This window comes from Callospermophilus lateralis, chromosome 6 (genome assembly GCF_048772815.1).
Source record: "Callospermophilus lateralis isolate mCalLat2 chromosome 6, mCalLat2.hap1, whole genome shotgun sequence".
NCBI lineage: Eukaryota > Metazoa > Chordata > Mammalia > Rodentia > Sciuridae > Callospermophilus > Callospermophilus lateralis.
In genome coordinates this window covers 104,309,825-104,332,167 of record NC_135310.1, presented here as the reverse complement: position 1 = coordinate 104,332,167, position 22,343 = coordinate 104,309,825, and the positions used below count along the sequence as shown (strand labels likewise).

Sequence of the window (22,343 nt, the reverse complement as noted above, 5' to 3'; positions counted from 1 at the left end):
TGTTTATAGCAGCTCAACTCACAATACCTAAACTATGGAATCAACCTAGGTGTCCTTCAACAGATGAATGTATTTTTAAAAATGTGGTATATATATGCAATAAATATTACTCAACCTTAAAGAAGAATGACATTATGACATTTGCCAGTAAATGAATAGAGCTGTAAAATATCATGCTAAGTGATATAAGCCAATTTCGAAGAATTAAACACTGAATGTAGCGGCATGTATGTGGGTGCTAATTCACAATAAGGAAGGGAAGAATAGAAGTACTTTGGATTAGGCAGAGGGGAGTGGAAGGGTTTGGGGGTAGGAAGGATGGTAGGATAAATTGAACATTAACACCCTATATGCATACATGACTGCAGATCCTATATCATGCACAACCAAAAGAATGAGAAGTTATACTCCGTTTATGTATTATGTGCCAAAATGCATTCTACTCTTATGTATAAATAATTAGAACAAATTTTTAAAAAAAGAGTCAGAAGTTTGGCAAGAATTTGCCATCAGAGTGATAATGGGCATTGCTGGTAATTTGGGCAGTGAAAGTCTGAGGAAGGAGTACAGACAAGTGTCTTAAATTTAATTCAAGTTGGATAGTCATGAAAGCACAGTGAGATGACCTATTCCTTGGGGTATTGGATGGGGAGATCAGTCTACTCCCACTGTAAAACTCAACACAGCTTTAGGAACAGGAAGAGTCAGAGTTCTTGTGTCCAAGTTGGCAGACAATGTTGCCATAAAAATGATCAGCTGGGTGATTACTATACTGACTTTGGTCAGTGAGGCTTTCTGACCTATGAGAAGTCAACACACATGCAAAAAAAGAAAAGAAATCCATCAACTTAATGAGCAATTCGAGTAAACTATTCTTACAGATTAAACTTTTGACTGCAGTGAGGCAGTAGTGGTGAAGTACTAACAATTGAATGAGAAAATAAATGAAAATGTCCAGAACACTCTTATTAGCAAAGTTTTCCATTTATATCTATAATGTGCAATGGTATTATTATGTTAAGCTATTACAGAGTCCCCTTGCAAGCTTATTTTTGTTTCCAATATTATTGCTATTTCAATTTATACTGCATTTAGTATAAATGATTATATTATAAACAGGAGCTACTCTTTTTAAGCTATTGTTCTATCCTTAATTATCCTTTAACTAGGCTAAAAATCATCATAATATTATTAGTTCAATTAAAAAGACATTAAGTGGAATATTTAAGGTCTTTGCATTTAAATACATAAAATATTTTGGATGGGATTTTCATGTTTTTTTTTGTGTGTGTGGAGTATAATTTAGTACATCTAAGATTGTGAGAAGAATATTAGAAGTAGTACACATACAGTTCTCTTTCTGCTTTTATTTTCTTTGCAATGGTGGTTCTTGCTGCCATTGAATGTGGAACACACCTTATCTTTTTGCAGGTTAGAATTGCATATCTTAAAAAAAGAGAGAAAAATAAAGATGATTACTCAGAAAGCTTTTAATACTGTCAGAAAAAAATATATTCTTGCATTCAGGAAATTTTAAATAAACACAGATGCTCAATAAGACAGAGGATTAAGACTGTCTGTAACTCTTTTAAGTCAATGAAACTCACCCTAGGAAGTTTATGAAAATAGGAAAAAAAAAAAGATCACATTAGTCCTGGTTGAAATTTTTCATATTAAAATTGAAAGTATCTCCAATGTTCCTGGTTTGTGCTTTTTAAAAATACTATATTTCCTGTTAATTATTTCACATGTGTATAGATTGTTATGGCCATTTTGAGCAATGTTGCCTGTCCATGAGAAATTATTTATAATATCTGAGAATTGTTTTGAATCCTCTATAACTTATCATGGATTTTTTTAAAAAAATCTCTAAACAGCTCATTTTTTCCTCTGGAAAGAGAGTATATATGGACTAAGTAGCGGCACTCTCTAACTTTCTTTTTAAGGTAATGAGAAGAATGTTCCATAGATGGTAAGTTAGAAATATTTTGGAAGGTTTATTAAAGTTTAAAAAGAAAACTGTTCTGTTTCATTCTTTGAAAATTTGGAAAAAAATCTGTAAATACACACTTCTGGTAGGGGACATCTAAATTGTAAATCTGGTATAAAAATAAGGTTAAAGGGCTAGGGTTATGGCTTAGTGGTAGAGTGCTTGCCTAGCATGTGAAGGTACTGGGTTTGATCCTCAGTACCACATAAACATTAAAAAAAAAAGATATGTGTCCACCTAAAAATAAAAAAAAATTAAAAATTTATTTTTTTTAAGAGAGAGAGAGAGAGAGAGAGAGAGAGAGAGAGAGAGAGAGAGAGAATTTTTTTAATATATATTTTTTAGTTTTCAGCGGACACAATATCTTTGTCTGTCTGTGGTATTGAGGATCCAACCCGGGCTGCATGCAAGCCAGGCGAGTGTGCTACCGCTTGAGCCACATCCCCAGCCCTAAACACTATTTTTTAAAAAATCAGGTAAATACCCGGTGCAGTGACTCATAATTATAATCCCATGTACTCAGGAGACTGAGGCAGGATGATGGCAAATTTGAGGCCAGCCTTGGCAACTTGATGAAATCCTGTCTTAGAATAAAATAAAAAGGGCCAGCTCAGTGGCACAGCACCTGCCTAAGGTGCTCAAAACCCTGGGTTCAATCCCTAGTATCAAGAAAAGTAAATACATAAAATAAATAAGTTTAGCATTATCTATAAATACTATAGGTATTCATATTACTATGAACTAAAAAATTCCATTTTAAAGATTATATAACCTACAGCAATTTTTCTCAAATTTTAATGCACATTCAAATTACCTGGAGACCTTGTTAAAATTAAAACTTTAATTCAATAAGTTGGGGGTGTACTCTGAATTTCTACATTCTGGCAATCTCCTAGGTGAGACCTAGGTCAATGGACCAATATTGAGTAGCAAGGACCAGAGCAGTGGTTTTCAGAGTGCATTTCCCAGATCAGCAGCATCAGCCTCACCTTGGAACTTCTTAGGAATGTAAATTTCTTGGGCCTCAGTCCTGACCTACTGAATAAGAAAATCTGGAGGTGGGGTCTAGCAATAAGTGTTTTAACAAACCTTCTAGATGGTTCTACTACTTGTATAATATGTCAGGGTGTATGTGTAAAAATGCTCATAGCAGAATTGTTTATGAAAATGTCAACCTGGAAAAATTCCAAACATTTGTCAATAGTCGGTTTAGCTACTTAAATTATGATTATTTATAAAATGGAATGCTACACAACAATGAAAATAAGCAAACAACACTTACAACAATATGAATAAATTTTGCAAATAATATTGAGCATAGGAAGTAAAATATAAAAGTATATATATATATATATATATATATATATATATATATATATATATATATTCCACCTATATAAAGTTCAAAAACAGTTACCATATTTGTAGAGATGTCTATATTAGTAGTAAAGTTATAAAGAAAGTAAAAAAGTGGTAACCATAAAATTCAGTATTTGGATTACCTCCACTCTAAGTAAACAGGTTGTGATGTTGTGATAGCTCTTGGAGAGTTGACTTGTGTAATATGTTTTGACTTGAGTGGTAGTTATATTGGTATATATGAATAGTTGCTTTGTAATTATTTATTTACCATTAATTAATGGTGTTTGCCCTTTGAAAAGTTGAAAATATGTTAGATTAATAAAGCATACTTCTACCAGATACATTTTGTAATTATTTTACTCATAAATAACTGAAGATTACTCTGATAATAACTAAGGAATACTCTCTTGTCCACAGAGAATTATTTCTAAAGTAAATAGAAATTTAGTCTAGCATCTCATAGAGTAGCCTTGAGAAAGTTTACTTATGGGTTGAGCAGCCAATCTGTTACATTTTCCTCTATAATATATATCATGTGATAGTGATTAATTTTAGTACTAGATTTATTTTTGTTCACCTATGTGATTATTTTCTTGGTAAAAAACAGGGAGCCAGGGCATAATTTATAAACATAAAATATATAAATATATTTATCCTATGTACCACTTCTCCACTCATTATCTGTGCTTTCTGTCCCTTGTGGTTCTGATGGGACTGTCACTCATAGTGTCACCCTGCCCTTGTCACTAAAATGGCCCTATGATCTAGACTTGTATATGCTTCACTCCTAAGTGAAATCTGAGGTGGGGGTAGCAATGTCTATGCTGCTCTAGGCATACCGTGAACAAAGTTTCACCAAGAAGGGCTGTAAGTAGTGACTGAATCATCCAGGGAGCTTTATAAAATATGATTGCTTGTACTCTGTGCCAGAGATACCCATTTAACTGGTGTGGGATATGGCCAAGGCATTGGGATTTTTAAAATCTCTCTCAAGTGGTTCTGTTGCACGTCTAAATTTGAGAAGTATGTCATTAAAAACCCAGCAAGCCTACAGTTCCCTAGTGTTAGTCCGAACACAAAGGTTTTGAAGAACTTTGATTTGTTATTGTTAATTAAGGTGGTATATAGAGGAGCAGACAGCCATATCTTCAGGGGCACTTGTGGTGGCTCAGGTTGAGCACACCGCAGTGCCTGAGCACTTGCTCAGTGCAAGCTCCCCAGAGTACTTCTCAGCTAATCACAGGGAATCACTCCTGGGCCTACTCCTTTACAGCTTGTTTCTGAAATCCCTCCCCATGGATTTCAACTGCCTTCCTTCAGAGCTCTTTTTCACCCTCCTCAATAGGGAAAAACAAGCAAAAAATGAGAGGGGGAGAAAAAAGCTACATGGGAATGTTTTTGGCCAAAGATTCAGAAATCCTCCTGGGTAGACATAATCACTTCATGGTAAGCAAAGCTCACTTGTGAGGAGTTTTGAAAATACCACTCTACCTCCCTTTCTTGATACCTGATATCTATTGCTTCAAATTCAGTAAGTACTGCAGGGGATTCCAATAGGCATACTTGGTGTGTTCATTCATTGATAGATTAGTTTATTAATAGGTTTCAAGAGTTCCATGGGTTTTCCCCTCTCACAAGTGATCAATTTTTTTTTATGTTTATGTCTTTGTTTTTACAAAGAAATAGAACATTTAATCATTTTAGATAATAAAATGGGCCTATAATGTCTATTCCATTTAAGAATCATTGTAATATAATAAAAATATAAAAGCCAATCAGAAGACATTCACTTTCCTGTTAAAAAAAAAAATATGACAACTCTTCTAGCTATTACCAAAGATGTTAATGAAATGTTTCATCTGGGCAAAACTTGAAATTTACTTTTCAATTTGATCATTAAATACTACTTTATAGTAACCATTAATACCATACTATTATATAGGAATATAAGTCTATCTTGCTCTTTAGGAAATGTTCAGTACCCCAAGGAAACTATTGCTTACTTCAGTGTAGCCCTAATTCCATCATTTTTATTAGAATCTCTAGGATTTTTTTATTACATAAAAATGTGTGCTAGCAAAATAATTTGAATATAGCTATTCTCACTATTCCATGCTCTCCATTCCCTGGAGATGATCAATGTGATCAGTGTCATACATATCATGCAAGAAAAAATCCACACTGTTTGTGTGTCAGTGTGTGTGATTTTTAAAAACAACAATTCAGCCATTTAATTCACTTTGCTTTTCTCACTTAACTATATATCTTGTACAATTTTTCCAGCTTACAAAACTGCCTTTGAAAGAGTGTAGAATATTATTTTCTGGAAGCATCAGACTCTCTTATAATAAGTGTACTTTCTTTCCATAAAATGAAAATGGAAATGTAGTCATTGAATAATACCAAAGTCAGCTATGTTCATCATAGCAAGCATTGTCTTCTGTCTCCTTCACCTGCACACATTTCACCATCCTCAACCTCCACCTTCCTCCCTTCACCCAGGGAGAGGAAGAACCCTGTTTGTGCTCAATCTGTGTAGCCCATTCAGGAGACATTTGCAGATCTCTGAGGGTTGCTTCACACATAAGTTTGCTTCTCTTCCAGACTTCATTCAGAAACCATTCTATCATCTGTGCTCTCACTGTATGTTTTCCATTGTGAGCAAAAAAAAAAAAAAAAAAAAAAAAAAAATAGACTTAGCACTAAAATGTACCATCTGTGTCAATATGTGTCAATCTGTGATGGTGTAGATTTAAATCTGAGCACATTTGTTAGTTTAAATTCCAATGCATGTAGTGTTGTGCTCATTGTTTCTTCTAGTCCTCAGAAGAAAGATCTTCCTGGGATCACCAAATCCCCTCTTAGAAGTCAGCTCAAAACTGCTAAGAAGACCTATGTTGGGTAGCAGCTACCCAGAGCCTTCCTGTCTGGCTTGCTGGGTGAGTCTTTTTGTACCAACACCAGCACTGTGTTAAAGGCCACTGAGAACAGAGTTAAAAGTGAGCTTTTTTTTTTTTTTTAAATCTCTCATGTCACAAATCCTTTCTCTTTTGCCTTGTGCTTTGTGTGCCTTGTTGTGACACAAACATTTAAGATGGTTACTTTTTCGCCCCCTTAAACACCCCCATGTTAAAAAGATTCTTCCTAATTTGAGCCAGGATATCAGGAATGTGGAAAATCCAGTAAAGTTTTAATTGGATTAAACTCTGTGTGTCCCTCCACCCCCCAGCCTCCTCACTGGCAACTTTCTTGACAGCTTAACTAACAAGATATGCAAGGAAGAGATGTGGCATTCAGCATGGGCTCCCGCCTTACCTGGGGGGAATACACCTGGGCCAGCTGTGAGTAGCAACAGAATAACAGGCAACTGACAACAACCCCCACTCTGATACTGTCACCGATTCTCAGGCTTTGTGCGCTTCTCTGATGAAATTCAAACCTGAAATTTTAGCTGCTCAAAGTGATTGGATTCAGCAGGCTGCCTCCTGAACTTGCTGTGGAAGCGCCAGAGGGGGAGCAAAGCCACTTCCCTGGTCTTTAATTCCCTCGGCCAAGAAAAATCAAAATCTGTCCATTTGGCACGTTTGAGAGGGGAAAAAGGGCAATACAAATTTTCCTTAATAAAATAATGCTGGCTATTAAAGAGCAGTCTTGCCGATGTCATTCGACGCCCTTCTCCCACAGGGCTGGCGGGCACGAGGCCAGGGTATGGGGAAGTGCAATTGGAGACATTAGTTACACCACCTTAGGTATGGTAGCAAAATAATATTTGATAAATGAAAATAAATCTAGGCAGACACAATTTCCAAATAGTTTTTAGAAGTACCTGTCACTTTCAGACTCCCTTCTTAAGCGTAACCTTTGGTGAGCGAATCCATTTCACCGCTTCTACCTGGCAGAAAATTTCAGTGTGCCCTAAAAGAACAGTTCTTCCAGAAAGAGGGTGACATTCGCAGAGATTGTCTGCGAAAGCTCCTTCCAGAAACTTCTTACCCGAAACTAGAGAACTGGAGTAGTTGGTTGCCTGCATTTTCATTTCACAAAACCTGAAAAGAATCAAACGACTCCCCAAATATTTCCCCCACGAACAGAAGTGTTGGTGTCTCAAACGCCTTTCATAGGAAGTCGCCATTCCATGTTAGCTAAATGTCAGCTCCAACCAGGTGGCCTTCAAAATCCACACTGAAATGTCAAGGGCTCCCACCTGATCCTATGCTAAGGGCAAGTTTTGGTACTGGGTGGTATAAAGAGATGGGAAATGCAAGTGAAATGATACTTTAGGGATACAAAGATACACTCCCTGTCTTGACTCTTTTTCCCCCCTGCACACATGCAGCCAAACTAATCTGACCATTTGAGGGAGGTGGAAGTAAAGAGTTCTAGTAACTGAAAGGTAGAAGAGGGGAAAGAAAACAAAGACATAAGAATAAAATTAAAGCAACTGGGGAGAAGTGACTGATTGGACATAATTAGATTTATGAATAGTACTTTGTTTGACTTTTAAACATTAGACACACAGACCCCAACTGGTTTGATTTATGCTTTTTCAGCTTCACAATGATGAGAAAGCAATATTAAAGTCATGAGAAGCCATACTCTGACTTTTAACTTCTGCACTTTTCCCAGGCGAGGTGATACACAGCACAGTACTCTCTTGTGATCCTGGGCAGTGGCAGGGAGCCACATGCCCAGTCAGCTGTGCAGTCACAAGGGTGAACCACTGATATCATACTGCATTGCTCAGCTGTGGTGTTTGGTAGCTTAGGTGTAACTTATCATATCTTCAACTTACCATGGGTTTAACTCAATGTGACCCTGTGGTAATTTGAGGAGCACCAGTACTGTGTGACTCTGGGGAACCTGATTAGGAGGTCCCATGGTTCACGAGAGTGGTGCCAGAAGACCTGACAGCCCATCCTGGTCATACTTCTGCCCGAGGGATAGAAGGCCTAGGCATCTATACTGTGTTGCTGGCACTTTATTATAAACCTGTAAACACTCTGTCTAGGTCAGTCTATTGAGGACTGCTTAGTTCCTTCATAGTATGTGAGAACTAAATTGAATAATGTGAGGAGAGTAGTAAAGTTTCCTCTTTCTCCCCTGCCTCCTGCTTCTGTTCCTCATTTTATAAATTCTTTATAGTGTTTCCCTCTGTTCCTCAGTTGTAATACGTGGATAGAAATAGTACCTACTTAGAGGTTGTTGTGAAGTTAAATGAGGTCCTACATTTTAATTGCTTAGGAACATGTGGCATGGTGTGCACAGCCATCATTGTCACTATTATCAGGGGTTAACATCACAGCTACTGGATTGTGTCTAAACATTGCTTTGTGGTGGGGACGAGACATGAGCATGAAGGACTTTGCTCTATCTCCTGTTTCCATCCTTGTCTTTAAGCAAAGGTATCTGGCCTTAAGATCATCTTTGGTAACAGGGCACAGTGTGAAAAGACACAGTTCCTCTGAGTCAGTTGGTGGCATGGGTCATCTTGACACGAGGCGGGCAGGAGGTTGTGGTCACCCTTTTCCTATTGAAAAGCTGTTCCAGAGGTGACCTATGGCTGGCTTTTCACCATCTTGATATAACATGCCCAGGCCCCTCTGCCTTAGAGTTCCAGAAGATCCTGTTTCCAACTCCTGCGACTCAGGAAATAAATTCCAAAGGGGGAAAAATAATCCTAAAGTAACCCCACCTGCTGAAAAGCAAACCTGAAACAGGATCTATCTCACTATGGCCCTGAAATCTAGGAAGTCTGGTCTTTGTGGAAGGCAAAGAAAGGGGAGTTCACTATTACCCTATACAGAATACCTTTAAAAAATAAAACATGAAACACTGGGACTGTGATTGATGGAAGCTGATACAAAGAAAGAAGATGGAATGCTTAGACAAGAAATTATTTACCTGGGTCTGTGAACCCCTGCTAGGTGTGTTAGTTGACTTCAGGGGATTTATGAAAACTTAAAAATGATAAGCAAAATTTAGGATTTAGTGATGTATACATGTGTTTCTTTTTTGTTAAAAATAAAAAGGTTTATGACTTTCATCTGATGTACAAAGAGGTCTGAGACTTCAAAAGGGTTAAGAACCCTGGATTAGACAACAGTATACTAACATTTATAAATAGGGATGGTTATCTTTTTTATCTTCATGTTGCACAAGAGAGTTCCAAAGGCACCGTACAATAACTTGGCATCTTAGCAAGAGAAATGTTGATTGTCACTTTCTTGAGAGCCAACAGGAACTATGGAGTGGGAGAGGGCTCATGTCCCTAGCCTTTGGCCTTCAAAGGGTTCAGTTTTCTTTTCTTGTATTATCTGAGTTTAGGAGTTTCCTACTCTATCCTAGACTCTGGGAAAAACCATCCAACGGTGGCTGTGACTTAGCCTGGAGGTGCTCTGCCTTCTCTGATTTACTCACACTTCTACCAGACCCATCTCTAATTATTGCTGAAGAGGACACCAACTTTCTCTTCAACTCTTGTCTATGACATTTCTGTGGGAGACTTGGTATTTCTCTCTCCCTGTTGGTCCTAAGGAAGATGGAGTTAGGTATCATGAGACCCACTAATAGTAAGTGAGGAAGAACATAGTAACATAGTACTCTCTGTTAACAGCAGTGTAGACAATCTTCTTTAATACTGATATCATTTATAAATGATGATTTTGATGATTGTGCCCAACACTTACAGACATTTTACCACTGAATCCCTAAATAACCCTGTAAGATTGATATAATATCCAGTTAACAGAGAAGTGTGGCAGAGCTCAGAGAGATTAAGCAACTTGTCCAGGGTAACTCAGTTAACAAACACCATAATTAGAATACAGGGCACATTCTGTCCAACTTCAAATTCCAAGCTCTTAGCCACAATTCTGTGAAATAAGTTATTTCTTTAAAATGCAAAGAATCCTACAGTTTTGCTTATCTCTGGCTTATTTTGAAAGAAGTACAATTGTTTGGAAGGATCCTTCCTAAACACAAGCTGCCTGCATAACCCATGGCTGAAGAGTGAATTCAACTTCTGTGCCTCTGTGAGTTATAAACCAGGATTCTGGAAGGTAGGAAATATAAACTAATGAAGGATGGCAGGCGACATCCATGGTTTTTTGTTTTTCTCTATTATATTATGATTATATTTAACAATTAAGAGGATACCTGAAAGACTATACCATAAATAAATACAGGCTTTGACTTTCACCCTTAAGGAGTCTTGGTGGGCAGCCTACGGATGGGGTGGTGGCTCAAATGTGCCACCAGGAACCTGTCTCCTTCCAGCTTCTCACTTCACCATCCGTAGTCTGTTCTGTCTTTGTGGTCATAATGGCTGCATCTCTGGCCAAACCAGGAAGGAAGGGCAAAGAGCAAATAGAGAACAGGGAGCATGCCAACCAGGTCTGTCCTTGGAGCCAGTCACATGGACAATCCTAGCCTTGAGGGAGCTGGGCAGGGTGCATTGGCTCTGAGCACATTATCATCACAAAACCAAACAAAGCTGTGTGGCTCAGTGAGTGAGGAAGCAGGAGAGGACACACTGGACAGGCAACTGCAGGAGCTGCAGCACTTGACAAAGGGAAGCAGCTTCAAGGCAATTCAGGGGAAACTCCCACATGCTGCAGCTGCCAGTCAGTGTTGTCACCTTAGCCACTCCACGCCCTGCCACAAATCATGGAGTCCAGAATATCTGGGGCTTGCAAATTTCATGCTCCCAGGTTTTTGTTGTGGACTTTCACAAATATAAAAGACTCACCAAAGTAACCAGGCTCGATGCAATACAACTGAGAAGGCTGGGCTTGGAATCAGAAGACCCAAGTTCAAGGAACGGACCCAAGATCCATTTCCTACCAGTAGGACTCTGAGCAAGGCAACAACCTCAAGATCTTCATGTGTAAAGTGAGGCTGATACTACCATCTAAGACACGGAGTGGCCGTGAGGTTTAAATGAGATGATGTGTGTGGAAGCACTTCATGGAAAGTTGACCTTGCATATTACCTAGGATGATTATGATTTTCAAGTGAAGTACGTCTCAAATCGGTCACTTGATTTGCTTTGTTATGGAAGTCCCTTTATTCTGGCAAACATATACTCTGGCCCTTGTTTCTGCTCTGGACTGTTTCCTCTGTGGAATCCAGCTCTCAGTTGAAGACCACCTTCTCCATGGGCTTCTCCACGGGCTTCTCCAAGTTCTCTGTAGTCCTTCCACTCAGTGGGTGACAATGACACTGTACTTCCCTAGATCTTATATTTTTTCTTCCTTTTTTTCCTGGTGTCTTTCTCTTGCCTGGAGTGTAGAGATTCCCAAGTTTGGGATATGCCTCAGTCACGACTTCTCACTGACAAGTCCTATAGATTAATCTCAGCCATGTTCTTGGTTTCTTCTGCCTGGAGACTCATTAACTTGGACATGAGGTTCAGTGAAGGAAGCCACCTGTGAATTACTTGACGGTCTCCCCTCTGTATGGTAGCCAGGGAAATTTAGGTTTGGCTTTGGGAACTATCCGTGGCTCTCCCACAACAATAGATTACCCAATGCACATGACCTTTTTCTCTGCTCTACTAGGAAGATCCCTCATAGTAACCCTGGAGATGGGCACAACCCGTTGGGAACTGGACAGCCTACCTTTAATGGTTTTTGGTGAAGAACATTCTATGGAAGGCCTTTTATGTTTTCCGATATAAATAAAGCTGGTGTGGGCCTGCTTTTGCCATTAGTATAGAAGATCAAGCTGTTTGATCAGCTTGCCCATCCTGTTCCCACTTTTGAAAATATTTTCTGTGTCCTGTGGTTCTTTCACCATTCCATTTTTCCTAGCTTTTATTTCTCAGCCCATTCCACAGAGGGGAACCCCATTTCCATTGCCTGCATGAGATGTGGGCAAGAGTTTTTCGGCTACGTCTCAAGGTTCAGAACCATATATGTGATAGATTTCTGAACACATCCCCAGCAGGTGTCTGTCCCAAACCTCAAGAACCAAATATTCAAAGCCGAGCTTCTGTTCCTCTTACGGACACTGGTTCAACCTCTGTATTCTGTGTTTCAGAATACTGTCTACCGAGTTGGCTAAACTAAAACACTATTGAATCAATTCAAGTCCTTCTCTATTTTCTTTACCTTTTTTCTTTGTGGTTTGGGGGATTGAACTCATGATTTCTCTACCACTGAGCCACATCCCCCAGCCTATTTTGTTTTGTTTTGGTACCTGGGATTAAACAGGCCCATTCCACTTAATCACTGAGCCACATGCCCAGCCTTTTTTTTTTTTTTTTTTTTTTGACAGGTTCTCACTAAGTTTCTTAGTACCTTGTTAAGTTTTCCAAGCTGGATTCAAATTTGCGATCCTCCTGCCTCAGCCTCTCCAGTTGCTGGGATTATAGGGGTGTACCACCACACTCAGCTCTTTTCAGTTTTCTGTTTCACATTCAAACTTTTCTAAAAATTTTCCTTAGTACTAAAATTTTTTCCTTCTCTTCATTGAAACCAGCATCATTGATCTTAGAGCTTTGACTGCCTTCTGTATGGAGTATCTTAAGGGCTTCCTATCTCACTCTCAATGTGACCCATGTGTGCTGGAATGTGTGTGGCCTAACCAAAACAAAACTTAAAAAGCCACTTCTTTGCTTCGAATCACTTGACAGCCCCGTTATGGTTTAGATATGAAGTGTCCCCCAAAAGCTCACATGTGAGACAATGTAAGAAAGTTTAGAGGTGAAATAATTAGGTTATGAGAGCCTCAACCTAACCATTAATCCTCTGCATAATCATCTGATATATATATATATGTATATATATATATTGTTCTTAGTGAGCCTCTCTCTCTGTTTCCTGTTTCCATGTCCCAAGATGCTTTCCTCCACCACACCTTTTCACCATGATGTCCTGTTTCACTTTGGGGCCCAGAGCCATGGCGTCAGCCATCTATGGACTAAGACCTGTGAAACCTTGAGCCCCCAAATAAACTTTCTCCTCTAATTGTTCCTGTCAAGGTCTTTTGGTCACAGGGACAAAAAGCTGACTAAAACAAGTCCCCTAGGATGTCCCATACTGAGCATTTCCACCTTAGAAATTTTAAGCTCAGGACCTCTCAGAGCTGCTTGGTATCTCCAGATGGCTCCATCCAGTCTGTGTACACAATATGTAAAAATGTCCCCCCACAAGTGACATCACCTTCACACCTCAGTCTAGGGCTTACCCTTTTGGGCTGCACTCATTATTACAGGTGTATTTTTGTTGAATGTTTTAAATTAATTATTGTCATTTTTACAACTGAAATATTGGATAATATGTTTAACAGTTATAAGCGGACTTCACTTTGGGAAGACAGAGCTTCTTGGGCCCGCACGTTCTGCAAACACTGCATAACATTAAGGTAGAATCAGGTAAACATGACAATTAGGAGACTAATCAGAATTCCTAAGCACTTACTTGGTCTCCACCTAGATATTTTTCTTCACTGACACAGCAGAACCCATTAATATGGAAGAGCCTAAGTAGTCAGTCAATTATACTCTGAGACTGTAGAATGAAGTCCTTTGATATTAACCTTCCTAAGAGGCACAGGCATCTTAACTACATATATGGCGGCATCACCTCTTCGTGTTTGTGTGAGCACATTAGATTAAGGAAATTAAAAAAAAAAAAAAGAATGAATGGATCAGAAGAAAAAGTGGATGAGTGGCAGTGGATGAGGTGGGGCAGCAAGTCCCTCCAGCCCTTGAGAAACAGTTTCACTAATATCTTTACATGTATTTGGGACAGAGAAGCAGGTTGTGTTCCAAATTATGAACTCTGTTATGGGCTCTGAGTACAGGTTTTCATTCTGGCTTTGGCAAATGGAAGACAAGCTCACTGCTTCCTGGGGTTTTGTGTGCTTTTATCAGAGAGGAAGAACTATTAGGCCTTCTTCACAAGATGATAAAAAGAAAGGCTATTGAAATGCCTTTGCAGATAGTGAGGCTAGAAAATGATGCCAGCTAAACTTAGTGATTGAATATATGACATGTTAAACCATTCCCTTTGGGACTGACATGTTAATGAATAGTTCCAGTATTCATCTCAAGTTTTCAGATACTTAAGGCGATAGAATATGAACTCTCCAGAGAATATAAGAGTGTCAGCTCTATATATTATGCTTTCTAATTTTTAAGAAGTTATCAAAATGTACAGATATCCCTTACCTCACTAGAAGTGTTTCTCCCTAATTATCACTAGAGCCAATATAACCTGTCAGAAATCCAAACCTACTCATAGCATTTTCTAGCTTAAAACCTGTTGATATATACTGGACATATTCCAGGCCTGATATATAAACCTGCACTCTCTTGGCATTGAGTATAGCTTTCCATGCTTATCTCCTCACTTTTCCAATTTCCTTATGACATACAATTACTAAGCTCACAGCTGCACCAAACAAGAACACAAATCTCTGTACATACACACTGCTCACACACATACACAAGGATGAATGTATAAAGATGAGTAAACATGTAAGATACACAAGGGCACACATATAAGACATACAGTCACACATAAAAGGACATGTACACAAGGGTGGTGTACATAGGTGCATACACAGAAGAGTGTACTACACAAGTGTGTACAATACACAAACATGAACATATATGCACATGGGCATATTGAAAATGCACATACAGTGCACACAACAAGACATAAGAAAACACAGGTATGCATATATACATATGGTCATGTATTATTACACAGACATACACACACGAACACACTCAGGTAACCACACACCCTATGTGGCTACACAGAAGGACACACATGGGGACATTAACACACACACATGCAAACAACACTCCACCTTCTTCAGATTAATTCTTGCTACTTCCTGATCTTACTCTCAGTAAGATGGTGGAGTCTTTTATTTGGTTCATGAACTAATCAGGCTTCTTTCGTTTCCCAAGAGCACATTAATGCTACTCTCATTTCAGCTGATTGCTAAAGCATCTGGAGTTTTTCCTCTTCATGCACATAGTTGCCCTCATCATAGACATTTGTCAGGGAGTATTATTTGAACTCACCATTATTCAGAAATGGGCCTTCTTGGAGTCATATAATCATATACATTTTCCTTGGTCAGGAATGTCCAAAAGGAATATAATGAAGTGTTCATTCAGGGCCTTGGCCTATTTATTGATTGGGTTATTTGGTTTCTTGGTATTTAGCTTTTTAAATTCTTTATATGCCCTAGAGATTAGTGCTCTATCTGATGTGTGAGGGGTAAAAATTTGCCCCCATTCTGTAGGCTCTTTATTCACCTCACTGATTATTTCTTTTGTTGAGAAGAAACTTTTTACTTTGAATTTATTGATTCTTTATTTTAATTCCTGCAAAGGAGTCTTATTAAGGTAGTTGGGGCCTAATCTGACATGATGGAGATTAGGGCCTACTTTTTCTTCTATTAGATGCTGGGTCTCTGGTTTAATTCCTAGGTCCTTGATCCACTTTGAGTTGAGTTTTGTGCATGGTGAGAGATAGAGGTTTCATTTCATTTTGTTGCATATGGATTTCCAGTTTTCCCAGCACCATTTGTTGAAGAGGCTATCTTTTCTCCAATGTATGTTTTTGGTGCCTTTGTCTAATATAAGCTAATTGTAATTTTGTGGGTTAGTCTCTGTGCTCTATTCTGTATCATTGATCTACCAGTCTATTTTAGTGCCAATACTATCCTGTTTTTGTTACTATTGCTCCGTAGTATAGTTTAAGTTCTGGTATAGTGATGCCACCTGCTTCACTCTTCTTGCTAAGGATTGCTTTAGCTATTCTGAATCTCTTATTTTTCCAGATGAATTTCATGATTGCTTTTTCTATTTACTTAAGATGATATACAATCAATCAAAAATATATGAAAAATGTTCATCATTTCTAGCAATTAGAGAAATGCAAATCAAAACTACTCTAAGATTTTATCTCACTCCAGTCAAAATAGCAACTATTAAGAATACAAACAACAATAAGTATTGGTGAGGATGTGGGAAAAAAGACACACTCATACACTGCTGGTGGGACTGCAAAGTGGTGCAGCCAATATGTGAAGCCGTGTGGAGATTCCATGGAAAACTGGGAATGGAACTACCATTTGACCGAGCTATCCTTTTCTTCAGTCTATATCCAAAGGACTTAAAAACAGCATACTACAGGGATACAGCCACATCAATGTTTATAGCAGCACAATTCACAATAGCTAAATTGTGGAACCAACCTAGGTGTTCTTCAGTAGATGAGTGGATAAAGAAAATATGGTATATATACAGAATGAAATATTACACAGCAATAACAGAGAATAAAACAATGTCTTTTGCAGGTAAATGGATGTAGTTGGAGAATATAATGCTAAGTGAAGTAAGCCAATCCAAAAAAAATGCCAAATGTTTTCTCTGATATGAGGAGGCTGATTAATAGTGGGGTAGGGAGAGGGAGCATGGGAGAAATAGACGAACTCTAGCAGGGCAGAGGGGTTGGGAGGGAAAGGAAAGGGCATGGGGTTAGAAATGATGGTGGAATGAAATGGACATCATTATCTAAAGTACATGTATGAAGACACAAATGGTGTGAATATACTTTGTATACAACCAGAGATATGAACATTTGTGCTCTATATGTGTAATATGAATTATAATATATTCTGCTATCATATATAACAAGTCAGAATAAAAATTTTTAAAAAGAAATATAATGAGGGATACAGATGTGATGGACACACATAATTTATAATTTCATAGTAGCTTCATTGAGAAAACAAACAAGAAGCACATAAACTAACCTGGAATAACATATTTTATTTCCTATTACTATCTTTTCAACATGTAATCATTATAAAAGTATGAATGAAATGATTTATATTGTGTGTATATATGTGTGCATGCATACAGCTCTTTGAAATTTAGTGTTTTAGAGTTAGCACATCACAATTTGGATTAACCAATTTTAAATGTCAATAATCGCATGTGAATAGTGATTGTTCAAGATGAAAATTGTGTGGTGCAGTGTCGAATTTGCAAAATCCTCTGAGGATCAAATCAAACCAATATTGACAGTCAAATATTGATGGAAGTTTATAAACAAATACATGGCTCATTTCTGGCAAATCTTTGTAGAGAACTCAAAATGAGCCTTTTCAAGATTTCCTTCAAACTAAGATTCATCTGTCTCACTTTTCATTTTCCCTCTGTCTAAATTGTAAGTTATTTTTTGTATAATTTGTCTTACTATATTAAGATTGAAAGCCAAAAAAGCACTCATATTCTTTCATAGCACTGTGATTCTACATATTGAATGACACATTGAATACACAATGACTTCCCAGGAAAGCCATTCTATTCCCCCACCCCTCCAGGCCCGCCATATCTCTGGGCAAGGAGCTCTTTGTTAATGCATCAAGTGGCTTGCTGCACAGCCCATTCTGCTATAAGAACTAAATATATGCTAGGTTGCTAAACATAATTGTGCTATGCATACTCAAGCAATGAATACCATAGGACTAAGCATTTGAAAGCCTTGTTAGTGACACACTAACACACACACAAACACAAAATAGAAAATAAAAGAAAGCAACAGTGAAGTATTAAAATAAATACTTGAATAAATATAATCCTTGACCTTAAGAAAGACTTGAGATTTGCTTGTGGAAATGGGCACCTGAAGAGTTCAGTTCATGTGTTATGGCAAATGGTGGAAAGAAGGTTATCCAAAGTAGGATGAAAAGTGGTAACCCTAGACAAGGATGATTGTGGCCCAAACACAGGAGGGGGCTGAGGGACTTAATGCATGTTTGGATGTATGCATGTGTGCATATCTAGGTAGACCTACACCATTCAGCATTATAGAATAGTTACCTATAGTTACTTTTACATAATCATGTTTGCACCTATTTATTTTTTGGTTGCTTTCATGAAGTCTTCTGTTTTCTGGCCTAGACTGTCAATTCCTTGAAGGTAAAAATCACATCTTATCTTTGAATCGTATTTTTACCATCTGTCTTTCCTTGCCCGGTGCTTCACACATAGGGAGTAATAGATGTATCATTCAAATTTAGTTACTCTAATTTACATTTGACTGCTTCATATGAAAGTTTGAATTCCTCAGGGGCCAACACAACCCATTGACATACATTTTCAAGTCCTTATTTTTTTTAAAACAGTAAGTTCAGACTCCAGTGGCTAGCAGACCATGCACAGTGGGTCTTCTCTGCTGCCTGTGCTCATGGGTCCACAACCCTCTCCTTTCCTTATCTCTGGGAGACTTGCCCCATGCTAAGAAAATGTCAGTAGTTTAATCAATGGAGTCAGTGTCTTCCCAGAGCAGACTACAGGGAGCCAAAGCAGGCTAAGGAAACAATGGTCTGCATTGTTTTTCCAAGTCTTTCTTGGATCCCTCCCCCAACTTGGAAACCCTTCCAGTCTACTCTCCATATCGGAGTCCAGCTTTCACCAGCATGGTAGAGATGTAGGACCCACCAGCAAAACTGGTGAAAACAGTGTTCTTTTCCCATTGGCTCAACAGGAATCACTCCTCACCCTGGCGAAACGGGCAAGTGAGAATTTTAACTGGGAATCTACAATAGAAGGTCTACACACGGGTCTAAACATTCAATGGAGTCGTGAATCGTAAATCATGTTGATAAACTAGAAAAAGAAATAAGAAAAATGGTTGAATAAAAAAAATCCTTAAATTCTGTTGGTATAGTACTAGCATTTCTTACTTTTGAATTTATGTTTTTGGAGTTTTACAAAGAATATGAATATCCATGTGTGTGTATCATTGCCCTCTACTGGATATATAGGGGTAAGGTTGCTTCATTTGCCCATTCATTATAATAATACATCAAACAACAGCTTATACTTGGCTGGCATTTCACCTTTTTTATGTTTCAAAGTGTTTTTACATGTAGTATTTTAATTTAGCATTTTAATAATTTGGTGAAACAATTAAGCTATTTTCATTCCCATTTTACATATAAGAAACTGAGGCAGGGGTTGTAAAACTTCATTCAATATACATACTTTAATGAAGCTATATGTAAAGAACCATTGCTAGGCAATTTATAGAGGTGATATCTGCTTCCTGCAAGCTTATGATGCCTTACAAATAAGAGATATACACAAATGGCGACATCTAAAATAAAACTGTGACATATGAGTAAAGGAAACTAAGTTCTATTATTGCAGCAGGCACATATATATGTTATTTTATTCTTACTATAACCTCTTTGCATATATTATATGCCCTGTTTTACAAATGACAATATCAAAGTTTGATGCTCCTAAGTCATTTGCCAGATGCCCAAAGAGAAAAATGAGATAGGAGAAGAGAAGAGAGAGCATTTGCCATTGGGTTAGATCAAGGAAGTCTTCCTAAGGTGGTGCTATTTGAGCTAGGTTTAAAAGCTAGGCAGCAGGAGGCAGATGTCAGAGGGAAGCCCTGCTCATAAAGCTTTTAAAGGGCTGACTTGGGGGATGACAGGTCGTGCTGGGGGAGCTTAAGTTATAAGAAAAGAATTTTTCCTGATACAGAAGATGGGTCTGAAGGAAGTCTTGGGAACAAGTGGAAAGCCAGGGCCGGGCCAAATCTGCCCCACTGTACAATGAGGAGAAGTCCTTTGAACGAGGTTGCTGGCTTGGGCCCGTGCTGGCAGGAGACGGTGGAGCCTGCCTAGGAGTGCAGCGAGGCTGCCAGTTATGAGGCCTGGTTTCTGTTGCTTATGGATATGGTCACAGGTCAATGGGAGCTGGTGTGGGAAGCGTGAGCAGGCAATGGCAGCCTGTGCTCCTGGGAGTCAGTAAGGAGCGGTGCATAACAGGGAAAAATCGGAAAATCACTCACTTTCACATTAGAGGTTGCTGAACTGTGGCACCTCCTCTTTCCTTTAACAATCTGGACCAACAGCTTAAAAAGCAGCATGTAAAAAATAAAATAAAATAAAATTGAAGACATTGTAGTGAGTGAAACCAGGCTCTCTTTGTCCTTTGAATATGATGATAAGCCTCATTTGGTAGAGTATGTGGGTGATTTTGCCTAGAGTTTCCTTTTATGCATGACAATTCCGCAAGCCCTCCAGAGTAAACCCTTACCACCTTCCATGCACTCTTTTTCAGGCAGCCTCATAGAGCATCTTCCAGTCTGAATAAATGACAAGGACCACAGAGTGTTCTCAGAGCTCACAGAGCCATGGCCCTACTGCCAGAGGACTAAGGGGACTGTGGGTGGGGTCTAGAGAAAAAGGAAAGGAGCACAAAGCTAAGTCAAATTGCTGGAAGGAGTCTAAACTTGAGAAAGGAAGTACTGGGTTAGGAAATTTCTGCCTCCCAAACTTTTATGTTTTCCTTCAAGTTACTGAGTAAAACATATAGGAGACAGAAATGGAGAAAAACCCAGAATTGAATAAGAAAATGAACAGACACAGAAAAAAAAAAAAAAAAGAAAAAGAAACTTGAATAATCATGACATTACTCTAACTTTCCTAAATAAAGGGCCACTTTTATTGACTCAGACTTGACCCTCAAATAATAAACTGGACAAAGGCAGTACATTCAGTTCTTTATTGCAGACAAGTATACTGAAGACCTATTGTACCTCCATTCACTTACTCACCAAGGATCTATTAAGTATCTGCTAGTTAGAAGGAATTATGATAGGTGTGGAGAATACAAAGGAAAGTCAACATCCCTTTGCCTTGAGGGATGCTGCATGTGTGGGGTGCTTAGCAGACACTGAGTGCAGTTGCACTGGTGTTACCTCATTGTCAGTAGGGCTGGGATCTGGGAACACCAGTTCCACCACTTTTCCAGAATTACAAGGCAGCATACAACCACAAGTCAGACCATATTTCATGATTCTTTGTTCTTGTTAGGATACATCTCCAACATGAGCATAAAAGACATTAGGGCCGAAAATTCCAAGTTTGTAACTCTCTAATCCATAAACATTTTTCATTTGAAACCACCACTGACATTATTAACACTATTCTGTCTCTATCATTGGCTATTATTATGAATGACACTAGCATGAGATAAGTTTTTGTTCAGTTATTGGCACACCCACCCCTCCCACCCCACCCTAACACATGCACATTTTGGAGAAGGTGAGGACTGAGCAGTTTGTGGACATTGAGGTTGGATCCAGTTTACAGCTGCTCTGGAGCTTCCTATCATCAGAAAAAGCAAACTGAAGTGGATGGGGCTCTGTTTATTCTTTCCAGTAGAAAAATAAACGAATTCATAGTAAAAGTGACTTATTAAAAGTTTTGCCTTTTTTTTTCCTTTTCATGTAAGCTATCTTCATACCTCACTTGGCTTTACCTACGTGTATGAAAAAATTCTAATAAGGGTAGGGTGCCAGAAAGGTCACAAAATTAGAAATTTTCCTGTGGCTTTAGTAATTTTCCAAAAAAAAAAAAAATGTGGATGAAAGAAAGTCGGAAAATGTCATAGAGCAAAACTCAGTGCATCCAGAATTTTTCCCTCCTAAAATTCCACTGAACGTTTCCAGAATTTTTCACATTACTAAATCCTATAACAAGACTTACTACAAAATTGTCTATTTGATTGTTTTTTTTCAGAGTTTGGAGTTCAGGCACTGTTAAAAACTTTTAGAAATCCAAATAATACATGAAAATCTGACAAAATATTGAGTTTACTATTTTAAGAAAAAAAAATTTAAAAAAAAAAAGCAATAGTTTCAAACAACTGACTCCACCACTACCTAAATAGATACTAAACAAAAGGAAAAAAGGAAACAAATTCATACAAGTGAAAAATCTTTTAAATGGATCAATTTAGACTAATGAAAAATTCACAGCGCACGTTTTGTATTTCTTATTTTTCAGCTGGCCACCAGCACACCATCACAGATGGCTGCTGGACCTGCCTATGATAACTTTTGCACTGCGTTACAAGTCCAGGTGATCTGGAAGGCAGTCTAGTATAGGGAGCAAATCCACACAAGAATTCTTAGATAGAATTCTGAGTAGCAAG

General features: G+C 38.3%; 1 long non-coding RNA gene across 1 annotated transcript; it reads right to left on the bottom strand.

The window, feature by feature from the left end:
• Window positions 1-1,347: 1,347 nt before the first annotated feature.
• LOC143401743 (uncharacterized) lies at window positions 1,348-6,754 on the bottom strand. The gene is made up of 2 exons (XR_013091695.1): window positions 6,668-6,754; window positions 1,348-1,446 (listed from the first exon to the last, which is right to left on the bottom strand). It is a non-coding gene; the product is annotated as an uncharacterized LOC143401743 (long non-coding RNA).
• Between the last annotated feature and the right edge of the window lie 15,589 nt (window positions 6,755-22,343).